The sequence below is a fragment of the Dama dama genome, chromosome 20 (genome assembly GCF_033118175.1).
Source record: "Dama dama isolate Ldn47 chromosome 20, ASM3311817v1, whole genome shotgun sequence".
NCBI classification, from domain to species: domain Eukaryota; kingdom Metazoa; phylum Chordata; class Mammalia; order Artiodactyla; family Cervidae; genus Dama; species Dama dama.
Window position 1 is genome coordinate 82566249 of NC_083700.1, and position 13473 is coordinate 82579721.

A 13473-nucleotide genomic window follows, 5' to 3' on the forward strand; every position below is an offset into this window, starting at 1 on the left:
CAGTAAATATTAATATAATATCCATTTTATTCAAAGTCACCTTCATCTCAGTCACTCTCCTTTCCCATCAACAAAGCTTGGTTTCTGCATTCCCTCTGGTACTGTGCTGAACTGTCCGTAGCCTTCTAGCTTGCTGTCTCCCAGGCCTGGCTTACCTGAGGGTGAAAACCCTGGGTTTACCATACTATCCTCTGCCCCGTTTTTCTTCAACATTTATATTTGCTGCTAGTGTTTCATGGTCTCAAGACTTTCTGACTTTTAAAAGCCTTTCTAAATGGGCTTTTACTATAATTTTAAATACCATTCATCTGGGAAGTTGAGTTCTCCAGTTTGAACATACCTGATCCTTTTGTCTCTTTCACCATTAGTATTCAGTCATTTATCAACTGTCTGTCAGGATTGCATGCAGTGGAATTTAACAGAGGCCCATCTATAGTGAATTAGTAAAACCAAGTTTCATTTTTCTCAGAAACACATTTAGGAGTGAGTTTGCAGAGGCAAGTGACAACATTGGCCTAAGTCAACAAGGACTTAAGGTCTTCCAAGCTTCTTCCTCTTTCATCCTCAGCGTGGGCTTTCTTACAATCACAAAATGGGAATAAGTGGGAAAGACCATCAACAAAAGACATGTATTGGCTGAGTCTGTCCCCCTTTATCAGAACATGGTAGCTTTCCCAGAAGATGTCCTCCACTGGTGGCCTGGTGCCTTTTGTATTAATATATATATCTCATGGGCCAGGACTATGTCACCTGCCATTCTCCAGCTTCAAAGACTGAAAGAGGAGTTATGTAATTCCTTGCTGTCCTCCATAAAATTGAAGTTATATTCACAAGGAGAGAGAAGAAAATCAATAGAAGGCGTTTTTTGTTGTTTACTTGCTAAGTCACATCCAACTCTTTTGTCACCCCGTTGACTGTAGGCTGCCAGGTTCCTCTGTCCATGGGATCTCCTAGGCTAGAATACTGGAGTGGGTTGCCGTTTCCTTCTCCAGCGAATCTTCCCAACTCAGGGACCAAACACACATCTCCTGCATTGGCAGGCAGATTCTTTACCACTGAGCCTCTAGGAAAGTCCCAGTATAAGGTAGAAAACTTTAAATGTTTCCCATGCTCCATTGTAGCAATTTTCTTTTCTTTTTTTTAATTTATTTTTATTATTATTATATATATATATATTTTTCCAGTGGGTTTTGTCATACATTGATATGAATCAGCCATGGATTTACATGTATTCCCAATCCCGATCCCCCCTCCCACCTCCCTCTCCACCCGATTCCTCTGGGTCTTCCCAGTGCACCAGGCCGGAGCACTTGTCTCGTGCATCCCACCTGGGCTGGTGATCTGTTTCACCATAGATAGTATACATGCTGTTCTTTTGAAATATCCCACCCTCACATTCTCCCACAAAGTTCAAAAGTCTGTTCTGTATTTCTGTGTCTCTTTCTCTGTTCTGCACATAGGGTCATCGTCATCACCCTTCTAAATTCCATATACATGTGTCAGTATGCTATAATGTTCTTTATCTTTCTGGCTTACTTCACTCTGTATAATGGGCTCCAGCTTCATCCATCTCACTAGGACTGGTTCAAATGAATTCTTTTTCATGGCTGAGTAATATTCCATGGTGTATATGTACCACAGCTTCCTTATCCATTCATCTGCTGATGGGCATCTAGGTTGCTTCCATGTCCTGGCTATTATAAACAGTGCTGCGATGAACATTGGGGTGCACGTGTCTCTTTCAGATCTGGTTTCCTCAGTGTGTATGCCCAGAAGTGGGATTGCTGGGTCATATGGCAGTTCTATTTCCAGTTTTTTAAGAAATCTCCACACTGTTTTCCATAGCGGCTGTACTAGTTTGCATTCCCACCAACAGTGTAAGAGGGTTCCCTTTTCTCCACACCCTCTCCAGCATTTATTGCTTGTAGACTTTTGGATAGCAGCCATCCTGACTGGCGTGTAATGGTACCTCATTGTGGTTTTGATTTGCATTTCTCTAATAATGAGTGATGTTGAGCATCTTTTCATGTGTTTGTTAGCCATCTGTATGTCTTCTTTGGAGAAATGTCTGTTTAGTTCTTTGGCCCATTTTTTGATTGGGTCATTTATTTTTCTGGAATTGAGCTTCAGGAGTTGCTTGTATATTTTTGAGATTAATCCTTTGTCTGTTTCTTCATTTGCTATTATTTTCTCCCAATCTGAGGGCTGTCTTTTCACCTTACTTATAGTTTCCTTTGTAGTGCAAAAGCTTTTAAGTTTCATTAGGTCCCATTTGTTTAGTTTTGCTTTTATTTCCAATATTCTGGGAGGTGGGTCATAGAGGATCTTGCTGTGATTTATGTCGGAGAGTGTTTTGCCTATGTTCTCCTCTAGGAGTTTTATAGTTTCTGGTCTTACATTTAGATCTTTAATCCATTTTGAGTTTATTTTTGTGTATGGTGTTAGAAAGTGTTCTAGTTTCATTCTTTTACAAGTGGTTGACCAGTTTTCCCAGCACCACTTGTTAAAGAGGTTGTCTTTTTTCCATTGTATATCCTTGCCTCCTTTGTCAAAGATAAGGTGTCCATAGGTGCATGGATTTATCTCTGGGCTTTCTATTCTGTTCCATTGATCTATATTTCTGTCTTTGTGCCAGTACCATACCGTCTTGATGACTGTGGCTTTGTAGTAGAGTCTGAAGTCAGGCAGGTTGATTCCTCCAGTTCCATTCTTCTTTCTCAAGATTACTTTGGCTATTCGAGGTTTTTTGTATTTCCATACAAATTGTGAAGTTGCAGGATATAAAATTAACACACAGAAATCCCTTGCATTCCTATATACTAACAATGAAAAAACAGACAGAGAAATTAAGGAAACAATACCATTCACCATTGCAACAAAAAGAATAAAATACTTAGGAGTATATCTACCTAAAGAAACAAAGGACCTATACATAGAAAACTATAAAACACTGATGAAAGAAATCAAAGAGGACACAAACAGATGGAGAAACATACCGTGTTCATGGATTGGAAGAATTAATATTGTCAAAATGGCTATTCTACCCAAAGCAGTCTATAGATTCAATGCAATCCCTATCAAGCTACCAACGGTATTTTTCACAGAACTAGAGCAATTTTATTTTCTAAATATTTCTTTGCTTCAGGACTTCTCCTCCTTCCCTGTTGTTCTCTTCACTGCCTGGTTGGATGGTTACAATTGCCTACTAACTGGTCACTCTGTTTCATGCTTGCTGTTGCTGCTGTTCAGTTGCCCAGTCCTGTCCGATTCTCTGCAATCGCATGGACTGCAGCACAACATGCCTCCCTGTCCCTCACCATCTCCTGAAGTTTGCCCAAGTTCACGGCCATTGCATCAGTGATTCCATCCAGTCGTCTCATCCCCTGATGCCCTCTTTTCCTTCTGCCCTCAATCTTTCCCATCATCGGGGACTTTTCCAGTGAGTCGGCTGTTCATATCAGATGACTCAAATACTGGAGTTTCAGCTTCAGCATCAGTCCTTCCAATGAGTATTCAAGGTTGATCTCCCTTAAGATTGACTGGTTTGATCTAGTTGCTGTCCAAGGGACTCTCAGGAGTCTTCTCCAGTACCACAGTTCAAAGGTTCAATTCTTCAGTGCTCTGCCTCCTTTATGGGCCATCTCTTACAGTTGTACATGACCACTGGGAAGACCATAGTAGACCAAGACAATAGTTTCACAATTACTCTCTTAAAATTATTTTCCACCCATTACAATTTCTCTAAAATGATGGTCTAATCTGCCAGTCTCCCATCATCCCTGAAGTAGTTCCTTACCATTTACAAGATAAAATTCACTCCTGAGGATGCTGTCTGATGCTTCCCATGTTCTGGCTCCATCTACAGTTTTCTTCTCAACTCCTATGCATTCTATTTCCTGTCCCAGGCTGATTCATTTACCCAGAAATACTGGGAGTTCTTGCTGCTTTACACTCTTTCACACCTCTGTACAAAAGTGAAAGTAGTGTCCTCTGCCTCTTTCTTAGTGTTTTCCAATCTTCAAGGGGTATCATCTTTCCCTGAGCCATTTCTGTTACCGACAGCATAGGCAAGGAGCATGTGTCATGCAGGACAGGCTCTATAATTTGTCGGACCCAGTGAAAATGAAATGGGGCCACCTGTTCAAGAATTTCAGGACACTAAACCAAACGTGGGCCCTACTAAGCATAGGGCCCTGTGAAAGTGAAAGTGTTAGCCACTCAGTTATATTCGACTCTTTGACCTCATGGACTGTAGCCTGCCAGACTCCTTTGTCCATGGAATTTTCTAGGCAATAACAATATAGTGGGTAGCCATTCCCTTCTCCAGGAAATCTTCCCAACCCAGGGATTGAACCCGTGTCTCCTGCATTGCAGGCAGAATCTTTACCATCTGAGCCACCAGGGAAGCCTGGTGCAGCTACACAAACGCCAGGCCCTTGAAGCTGTCCCTGCTCCTGGGTCCCACACATCTCAGGTTTCCTGTGTTGTTAGGACTATTGGTTGGCCTGTCTCTTCCACCAGACTATGAACCTCTTGAGGACAATGACTGGCTCATAGTCATCTCTGTATTACAGACAATGGCACATGCATAGAGGAAAAAGAGTATCCTGGATTTTTCCAACAGAACGTTATCTAAGGTCAGGGCCAGTAAGCTTCCCTCCCACCACGCCTCACTCATGGGGGAGCTGATTAAAGTTCTGGGTCAAGAACCAGCTCCTTGCCTTGTGGCTCCTGCCTGTGGGGCGTGTTTTGCCTCAGTTGGGCTTGCTGAACTCAGGTTTAGCAGCATGCGGGGAAATTTCCACACATTCTTTAGGCTTAGTTTCATGATACACAGTATAGCTGTTGAGCGAGGATTTCTAGGAAACGAGAAGAGATTGCGAAAGCAGTGCACATTGCAGGAATTACATATACTGGGAACAGCAGGGATGCAACAATGAGAAAGGAAGAAAATTGCTGGAAAGTGAGTCCTGCCGAGCTGTGTGCATGAGCTCCGTGCAACTGCAAGCTAGGCACTTGTTTAGGGTTTCTCTTTACGTGACTTGATGGAAAGGAACCCTGACCCAGTGTCTCAGCCTATGTTTGTATCCTAGATCTACCACTCACTAGCGAGCTGTTCCTGGGAAAATTACTAAGCTTTCTCAGTTTCCTAGATTCCTCATGTATAAAATCAAGGCATTACTACTGTAATTGAAATGATTATATTAATGCAATAATCTAAACTGCATAGCATTACTCAGAATATAGAAAGCACATAATAAGTATTTTCCATCCTAGATGTATTTTGGTTACACATTCACACTACACATCACAAACAACAGTCTTCTATTTATTTTCCAACTCACATTTGCCAGGAATTCTAACTGTGGATTTTCCTTTAATATAGTCTGTTAGTGTTTGTTCTGTCCAGATCTGCATCCAACCTGTGCTTACATGAATGAGGAAGGTCAGTAAGAATGTACAGAGGCTTAAAGACAGACAGACTTGGTTCTACTATTTACAACTACGTGCTTTGGGGCAAGCAGTTTAATGTCACTGACCCTCAGCTTTCTCATGTTTTTGCACGGATTGATTTAGAGTTATGGAGCTTTTATAAAATGATGCTTTTAAAACCCAAATACAGTGGAGAGCCTTGCCCATGGTAGGTGCTTCATGACAGCTAGTTTTATTGTCACTCCAGCACTAATTGACCCTATACTAAAGTCAGCTGCTGGAAGGATTGTGTTCTAATGCCTACTGCTTAAATTATATCTGTGCATTCACCTATCTTATGGGCAAGTTGATCAACATATCCAGGTTTGTACGAGAAATGAGACCATCTATAAAACATTTTCTCCACAGCAGTCCCTATACACTAGCTAACATTTATTGAGATAACCACAAAATTTAGGTATTAGTATGGTTTCTGTTTCACAGATGAGGAAAATGGGCTTAGGGAGACAGAAAAAGACCCACAGGGTAGGAAAATGATGAAGCTGGGTTCCCACCCAAGTCACCTGCCTCCGCAGACTTCTGCTTAAACTACATGTGTCTTGAGACCCATGAAGTCCCTCTAGGAAAGGGTCCTTGGGTCTGCAACTCTTCATTTCTCTTTCTTAGATTTGGAACACCTATCTGATGCAGAGTTTCTAAAACCTCCAAATGATTCCCTGGACCCTCAGCAAACATAAAATTCCCTCTTTTTTCTATAAAACTAAAAAAGAGAGAGTAGGTATCACTGTGGAAGAACAAGCTGGTCCTCAGGCCATCTTGCCTGCCTACCTGCCCAAGAATGAAGAAAACTCAGAGGAAAGCAGAGTTAAGGGTAAAAATGGGAAACATTCCTGATGTTGTCTGAGTACACAGACATGACTGTGCCTGAAGCCAGCACTTCTATGGTGTTACAAATCTTAATGAGTACAAAGCTTTAAATGTGTAAGGAAGGACATCTAATTCTCTTCTTCAAAATATTCTTCTAACCATTTGATTCCATTGAATCCAGCTATTACTCTCTCCCAATGTATAGTGGGCAGTACCTGTGAGGGTGTCACCTTACATAGCAAAAGAGACTTTGCAGATTTGATTATTCAAGAATCTTAAGATGAGAGAATCTCCTGGATTATTCTGGTGGACCAAATATAATCATTAGGGTCTATAAGAGGATGCAGGACAATCAGAGTCAGAGCAGGAGATAAGATAGCTGGAGCAGGGGTTAGAATGAAGAGGTTGCTGGCTATGAATATAGAGAAAGGAATCTGAACGGCCTTTAGAAGCCAGAAAGGGCAAAAGGGTGGCTTCTCCCTTAGAGCCTCTAGAAAGAAATATAGCCCTGCTGACACTTTGGTTTTAGCCTAGTGAAATTCATCTTGGACTTCTGAGCTACAGATAATAACTCTGCATTTTTTTAAGCCACCGAGTTTGTGGTTAATTAGGTACAGCAGCACTTGGATCTATTATACAACTCATATACCTTATGCTTATCTTTCATATGATATCACTAATGACTATCATGGAGAACTGAACATGTGCCCAGAAATGTTTAGGCTTTTATTTTTATTTTTGCATGGTTTAATCTTATATTCTCATAACAGCTCTGAGAAAGATAAGGGTAGACCATTGGGAGCATCTGCCACACCTAGTCAGCCTGTGGCACCCTGACAGGCTCGCATTTTCGGTGTGTTCCTTGCATGGCTTTGGACTGCAAGTAACAGGGAAAAATAAACTTGACTTAATGAGAGAATTTATCTTATGTAATAATTTTGAATTTAGTGAGTTTCTAGGGTTTATTAAACTCAATGGTCTCATCAAAGACTCATTGTGGGTTCTGTCCTTAACTATCTCTCCATGATTTCAAGTCTACGGTAGGTTCAAATATTAGCAAGTCCCTCAGCAGCCAGAGGCACAGATGGGAAGCTTCTCTTCATCCACACATTTTAATTTCAAGAGCAAATAATCTTTCCCTTAAGTTCTCCCTTCTGAATTCACCTTAAATTTTTTTTTTACCCTACATTGTTTTTTCTAGAAAATGCAGTTCTATTTTACATTGAAAAAAATAATATTTTGGTTTTCCAGAAATGTACTGAGATTTTATGACAATTTTTGGAAAACACTGTCATTAATGACAACAGCACTTATGGAATTTGAGTTACCAATATAATATATGTGTATAAGTTTGCACTTACACCTGTTTCATTTAGTGTGAAACTATGCATAGATATAAGCAAATGGCTGTTTTATTAGATATTCAGATGTGGTCGGGCCTGAGAAGAAATTCTATATTGAAATACATATTATTTTACTATAAACTGCTTTTATTCTTCTCATATTATGATCAAGACTCTATTTGTAAATATGAATATAAATTTACATGTGATAAAGGATATAAATATAATAGCTATATGTACATGAATAAATATATGTATACATGTAGGGTAGGTTGTAAGAACTATATTTTTTTTCAGTGCATAGAAGAGGCATTATATAATTACATGTTAGAAAAAGAGAAGCTTTGAAAGGATTAAAAGTGCTATAACTCTTCATATAATTTACCATGTCAAGAATGTATTACATTTCTTCTGGTCTCTGAGGCCTTACAGAAACGTTCCTTCTGTCCAGAAAAATCCTTTCCTGGATTTTGTCTGGATGATATACTTCTTCTTGCTCATCTCCTGAGAACACTATGAGTCCTCCTTCCTTGACTGCACTGTGTTTTCTGACATAACTGTGTGTCTACTTACATCATAGGACTAGTCAAATTGCATCAGAAAATGTGTGAATGTTTACCTCGGTAATAATTTCCCATGGCTGCTATAACAAATGACCAAAACCTTAGTGGCTTAAAAGCCATACATATTTGTTATCTCATAGTTCTGTGGTTGAGAAGTCTGAAACAAATCTCATTAGGCTAAAATTGATGTGTAAACAGTGCTGTATCCTTTCTGGAGGCTTTAGGTTAGAAGAATCCATTTCCTCTACTTGTTTCCAAGTGCAAACTTCCAGAAAATACTAAAACATGAACTCTGTTTAGCCAAGTTCTTTGCCAATTCATAATAAGAGTCACCTTTTATTCAGTTTCTAATAAAGTGTTCCTCATTTCTGTCAGAGACTTCAGCAGAACAGTCTTTTTTAAAAATAAAAGGATTATTTTATTTTGTTGACTGCAGGCTTTCTCTAGTTACGGTGAGTGGGGCTACTCGTCGTTAGAGTGTGCGGGCTTCTCACTGTGACGGCTTCTCTTGCTGCAGATCACAGGCTCTAGGTACATGGGCTTCAGCAGTTGCAGGGTGTGGGCTCAGTAGTTGCTCAGTAATTCTGGGCTCTAGACTGCTGGCTCAGTAGTTGTGGCATACAGGCTTAGTTGCTTCACAACATGTGATATCTTACCCGGCCAGGGATCGAACAGTTGTCCCTTGTGTTGTAAGATGGATTCTTAACCACTGGACCACCAGGGAAGCCCCAGAGTGGCCTATTAATGCCCGTATTCTACCAACATTCTGCTCATGATTATTCATACTTTCTCTCAGAAGCTGCAAGCTTTCTTTCTAGTTCTCTTTTCTTTCTGAACTCTCACCAGAATCACCTTAATATCCATATTTTTAGCATGTACTTCAAAACTGCTCCAGCTTTACTGGTTATTCATTTCCAAAGCTGCTTCCATATTTTAGGTATTTGTTACTGTAGCATCTTACTTTTTGATACCAAAATCTGTCTTTGCTCAGGTTACCATAATGAAATACTACGGATTAGGTAGCTTAAACAACAGATAATTATTTTCTCATAGTTCTAGAGACCAAAAGTCTATAGTCAGGTACCAGTAAATTCAGTTTCTGATGAGAGCTCTCTTACCTAATTTGCAGACAGTCACCTTCTTACTGTCTGTGTTTGAAGGGTTAGGGCATTAGTTGGCTCTTTCTGATCCCAAAAGGCCACTAATCCCATTAGATGGGTCCATGCTCACGGCCTAATTTAATCCTAATTACATCCCAAAGGCCCCATGTCCAGATAACATCATATTGGAGGTTACTTAAACATGGTATAATTTTTTAGGGAAAACACTCAGTCCAGAACAGGTAATAACATGAGAAAGAAAATATAGGAAAATGTTGATTGTAGAATTTAAGTGGAAGAAATATGGGTGTTCACAGTAAATTTTGTTAACTTTAGTGTGTGTATAAAACTTTTAATAGGATGTTGGTGGGGGGACATTAATGCAGGCCTCAGCATAACAAATTACCTCTGTACATAGTTGTTGAGAGATGGGTAAATTTAGTGGAAATCTGTTTGCCAATTAGTTCTGAGGTTAAGATGGAGATTAGGACAATCTGCGCTTTTCCTATTTCTGATACACTGATCCTTTTATGGAAAGCATTAAGCAATATGATCAACACTCCATTTGGAGATGCTTATGTGCTGTAGGCACAGTTGCTGCAACAAGCTTGGTGATTAGGAGCCCGTGTAGCTGGTCCCAGAAATCTGGGCTATTGTTGAGTGTGGGCTGGAAAGCAGCAGATGTCTTGTCTGAAGAAGTCTTCTGGGAGTCCTAAGGTTACTGTGCATTGCAGAGGATGGATTTTATCCAGTTACGTATATGATACTCAGATGGAAAGAGAATGAGTGGGAGGTTGGTTCAGTGATTTTCAAGTCCAATTAAAAACATTAAATTATATGGTTTGTTTATGACCCTATTTAAGAAAGTAAATAAACTTTTGGCAGGGAATAAGCCAATAATCACTTCGTTTAGTCATTTAACAAGCATTGTCTGAATACCTACTATGGGCCAGGCCCCGGGTTAGTTGCTGTGATACATGTAGAGATAATCGGTGTTAGAGATAAATGGGCCTTGGTGTGGGTCACCCACTCTAACATCTAGGAGGATCTCCAGCCGACAGCTGTCATCTGCTCCCCACCACCACTGGCCACCATCACTCCCTTATGTAGAGGAGCTGTTCTGTTTCAAGAACAAAACAGATATTTAAGGGTTGAACAATGGAATCAACATAGGCAGTAGTGCACTTTCCAACAGACCTGGATTTAAAGTTGGCTCTACTTTCTCAGAGTCTTGGTAAGATGAGTGCTACCAGTGGCATCCTGGGAACTGCCTTTGCCCTTCAATAGACAAATATAATAAGGGGAATCCCAGGCAGACGAATGCCCAGAGTGGATATTTAGATAAGTTCTGTTCTAGGTAACAGAGGGACAAGATATAAAAAGGGACAAAAAGGGCTTTAGTTATTTAACCACATGTACCCAGAAGAAAAACCACCTAGTGATTTAGGCTGAGAACAGTGATAATGATAAAAAGGGAGGTTTTTTTTTTTCAATGGAGTATACATTTTTGTAGGTACATATTCCTGAGAGACTAAACTAGAGTCTCTGTAGAGATAAATGTCTCATCAAGACTCAGATCTCTACCCATGCTTTTTCAGGAGACATGTCTTACACTTAGCTCAAGTAGCTTAAGTTTTAAAAAGGAGAAAAAAAGAGATATGCACACTCATAATAACTGATCATGCTAATTAAACTTCTCTGTAATCATGGTAAATATTGTTTTACATCCTTGTTTCCTTTACCAGTTTTTGAACCATTAATATCAGGAACAGTTGTTTACTCATCATTCTATTCCCAGCATGTGGTACAGTGACATATTGTTGCTTGTTGTTGTTCAGTTGCTCAGTCGTGTCCGACTCTTTGTGACCCCACGGGCTGCAGCACACCAGGCCTCCCTGTCCTTCACTATCTAGTTTGCTCAAACTCATGTCCATTGAGTCAGTGATGCCATCCAACCATCTCATCCACTGTCACCCCCTTCTACCCCTGCCCTCCTTCTTTCCCAGCATCAGGCTCTTTTCCAATGAGTCAGCTCTTCGCATCAGGTAGCCAAAGTATTGGAGTTTCAGCTTCAGCATCAGTCCTTCCAATGAATATTTAGGACTGATTTCCTTTAGGATTGACTGATTTGATCTTACTGTCCAAGGGACTCTCCAAGCACCACAATTCAAAAGCATTTCCTCAGTGCTCAGCCTTCTTTATGGACCAACTCTCACATCCATACATGAATACTGGTAAAACCATAGCTTTGACTATGTGGACCTTTGTCAGCATAGTGATGTCTCTATTTTTTTTTTTTTTTTTTTTTATATAGAAGACAAATTCATTTCTAGCAAGGTGGGGAGGGGATAAATTAGCAATATGAGATTAACAGATAAAAACTACTATACATAAAATAGATAGGCAGCAAAGATATATTCTACAGCACAGGGAACTCTATCCAATGTCATATAATAAACCTATAGTAGCAGTGTTAGTCTTAGCAACTCTTAGTGACTCTTAGCAACCCCACAGACTGTAGCCAACCAGGTTCCTCTGTCTATGGGATTCTCCAGGCAAGACTAGTGGAGTGGGTTGCCATTCCCTCCTCCAGAGTGTCTATGCATTTTAATATGCTGTCTAGGTTTGTCATAGCATCTTTTAATTTCATGGCTGCAATCACAGTCTGCAGTGATTTTGAAACTCAAGAAAATAAAATCTGTCATTGTTTCCACTTTTTCACCACTTATTATCCATGATGTGATGGGACTAGATGTCATGATCTTACTTTTTTGAATGGTGAGTATTTTTTAACAAATTAAGAATAATAACCAGTAGGTGCTTTGGGTAAACTCTGGGAGTTAGTGATGGACAAGGAGTTCATGGGGTCGCAAAGAGTTGGACACGACTGAGAGACTGAACTGAACTGAACTGAATTTGTGGGTTGAATGTTTGTGTCCTCCCAACATTCATATGTTGAAGTCTTAATCCCCAGTGTGCTGAATTTGGAGATGTAATAGTAGTACCTTAACTCTAAGGTAGTAGTTAAGGTTAAATGAAGTCATAAGGGGCTCTGAGCTAATGGTATTAATGTCTTTATATATATATATATATATATATATAAAAAGAGAGAGCTTGTTATCTCTTTGCACATACCTACTGAGGAAATGGTCTTGGGAAGACACCAGGAGAAGGCTGCTATCTGCAAACCAGGAAGAGAATGCTCAAGAGAATCTGAATCAGCCAGAATGCTGACCTTTGATTTCTTCTCTCCACAATTCTGAGAACAAAATTTCTGTAGTTTATGACATGCAATGTACTGTATTTTATTATGGCAGCCTGAGTAGTCCACCTCATGCAAAGAATTGACTCATTGGAAAAGACCCTGATGCTGGGAGGGATTGGGGGCTGGAGGAGAAGTGGACGACAAAAGATGAGATGGCTGGATGGCATCACCGACTCGATGGACTTGAGATTTAGTAAACTCTGGGAGTTGGTGATGGACAGGGAGGCCTGGCATGCGGCAATTCATGGAGTCGCAAACAGTTGGACACGACTGAGCGACTGAACTGAACTGAACTGAGCAGTCCTATTGAAGTGCAAAAAAATGCTATAACATTTAAAAGGATAAAGACATCAGTTCTAGCTTAGGGAAGGTGGATCATGTCACTGAGGAAGTAGCATCAGAGAGCCTTGAAACAGAACAGATGCTTTTTCCTGTAAGGGGGAATATGATGAATAAAGCAGATGAAGGAGAAATAATAGGAAATGAGATGACAAAAAAGAGATGACTTGTCTGAAAATGGAGTTTGAGAATGTCAATACTGGGGGGTGGGGGTGGTAATATTATGTCCACTTGGGGTTTTTTAATTTATTTTCATAAGTATCAGAGATTGTTCAAATTTTGGGCAGAGATACTAATGTGGTCAGAGCAATGCTTTGAGAGTAATTGCTTCCATGTTCAGGTTTCCTGTCTGAGGGCAAATGACATTAGGTATGACTTCACCATAGATGGTCCCAACAGGATAATCCTATCTTGTATATAGTACATCAGCTTCCAGACTTGTATGTGATAATCACATAGTTGCAGGGGATTCATTGCTTACATCACTGATAATACAAAGGTCAGTTTGGGGCCAGCTCTTATCCAAGCAACTTATCCACCCAGGGTCACAAGGAATCCATTGT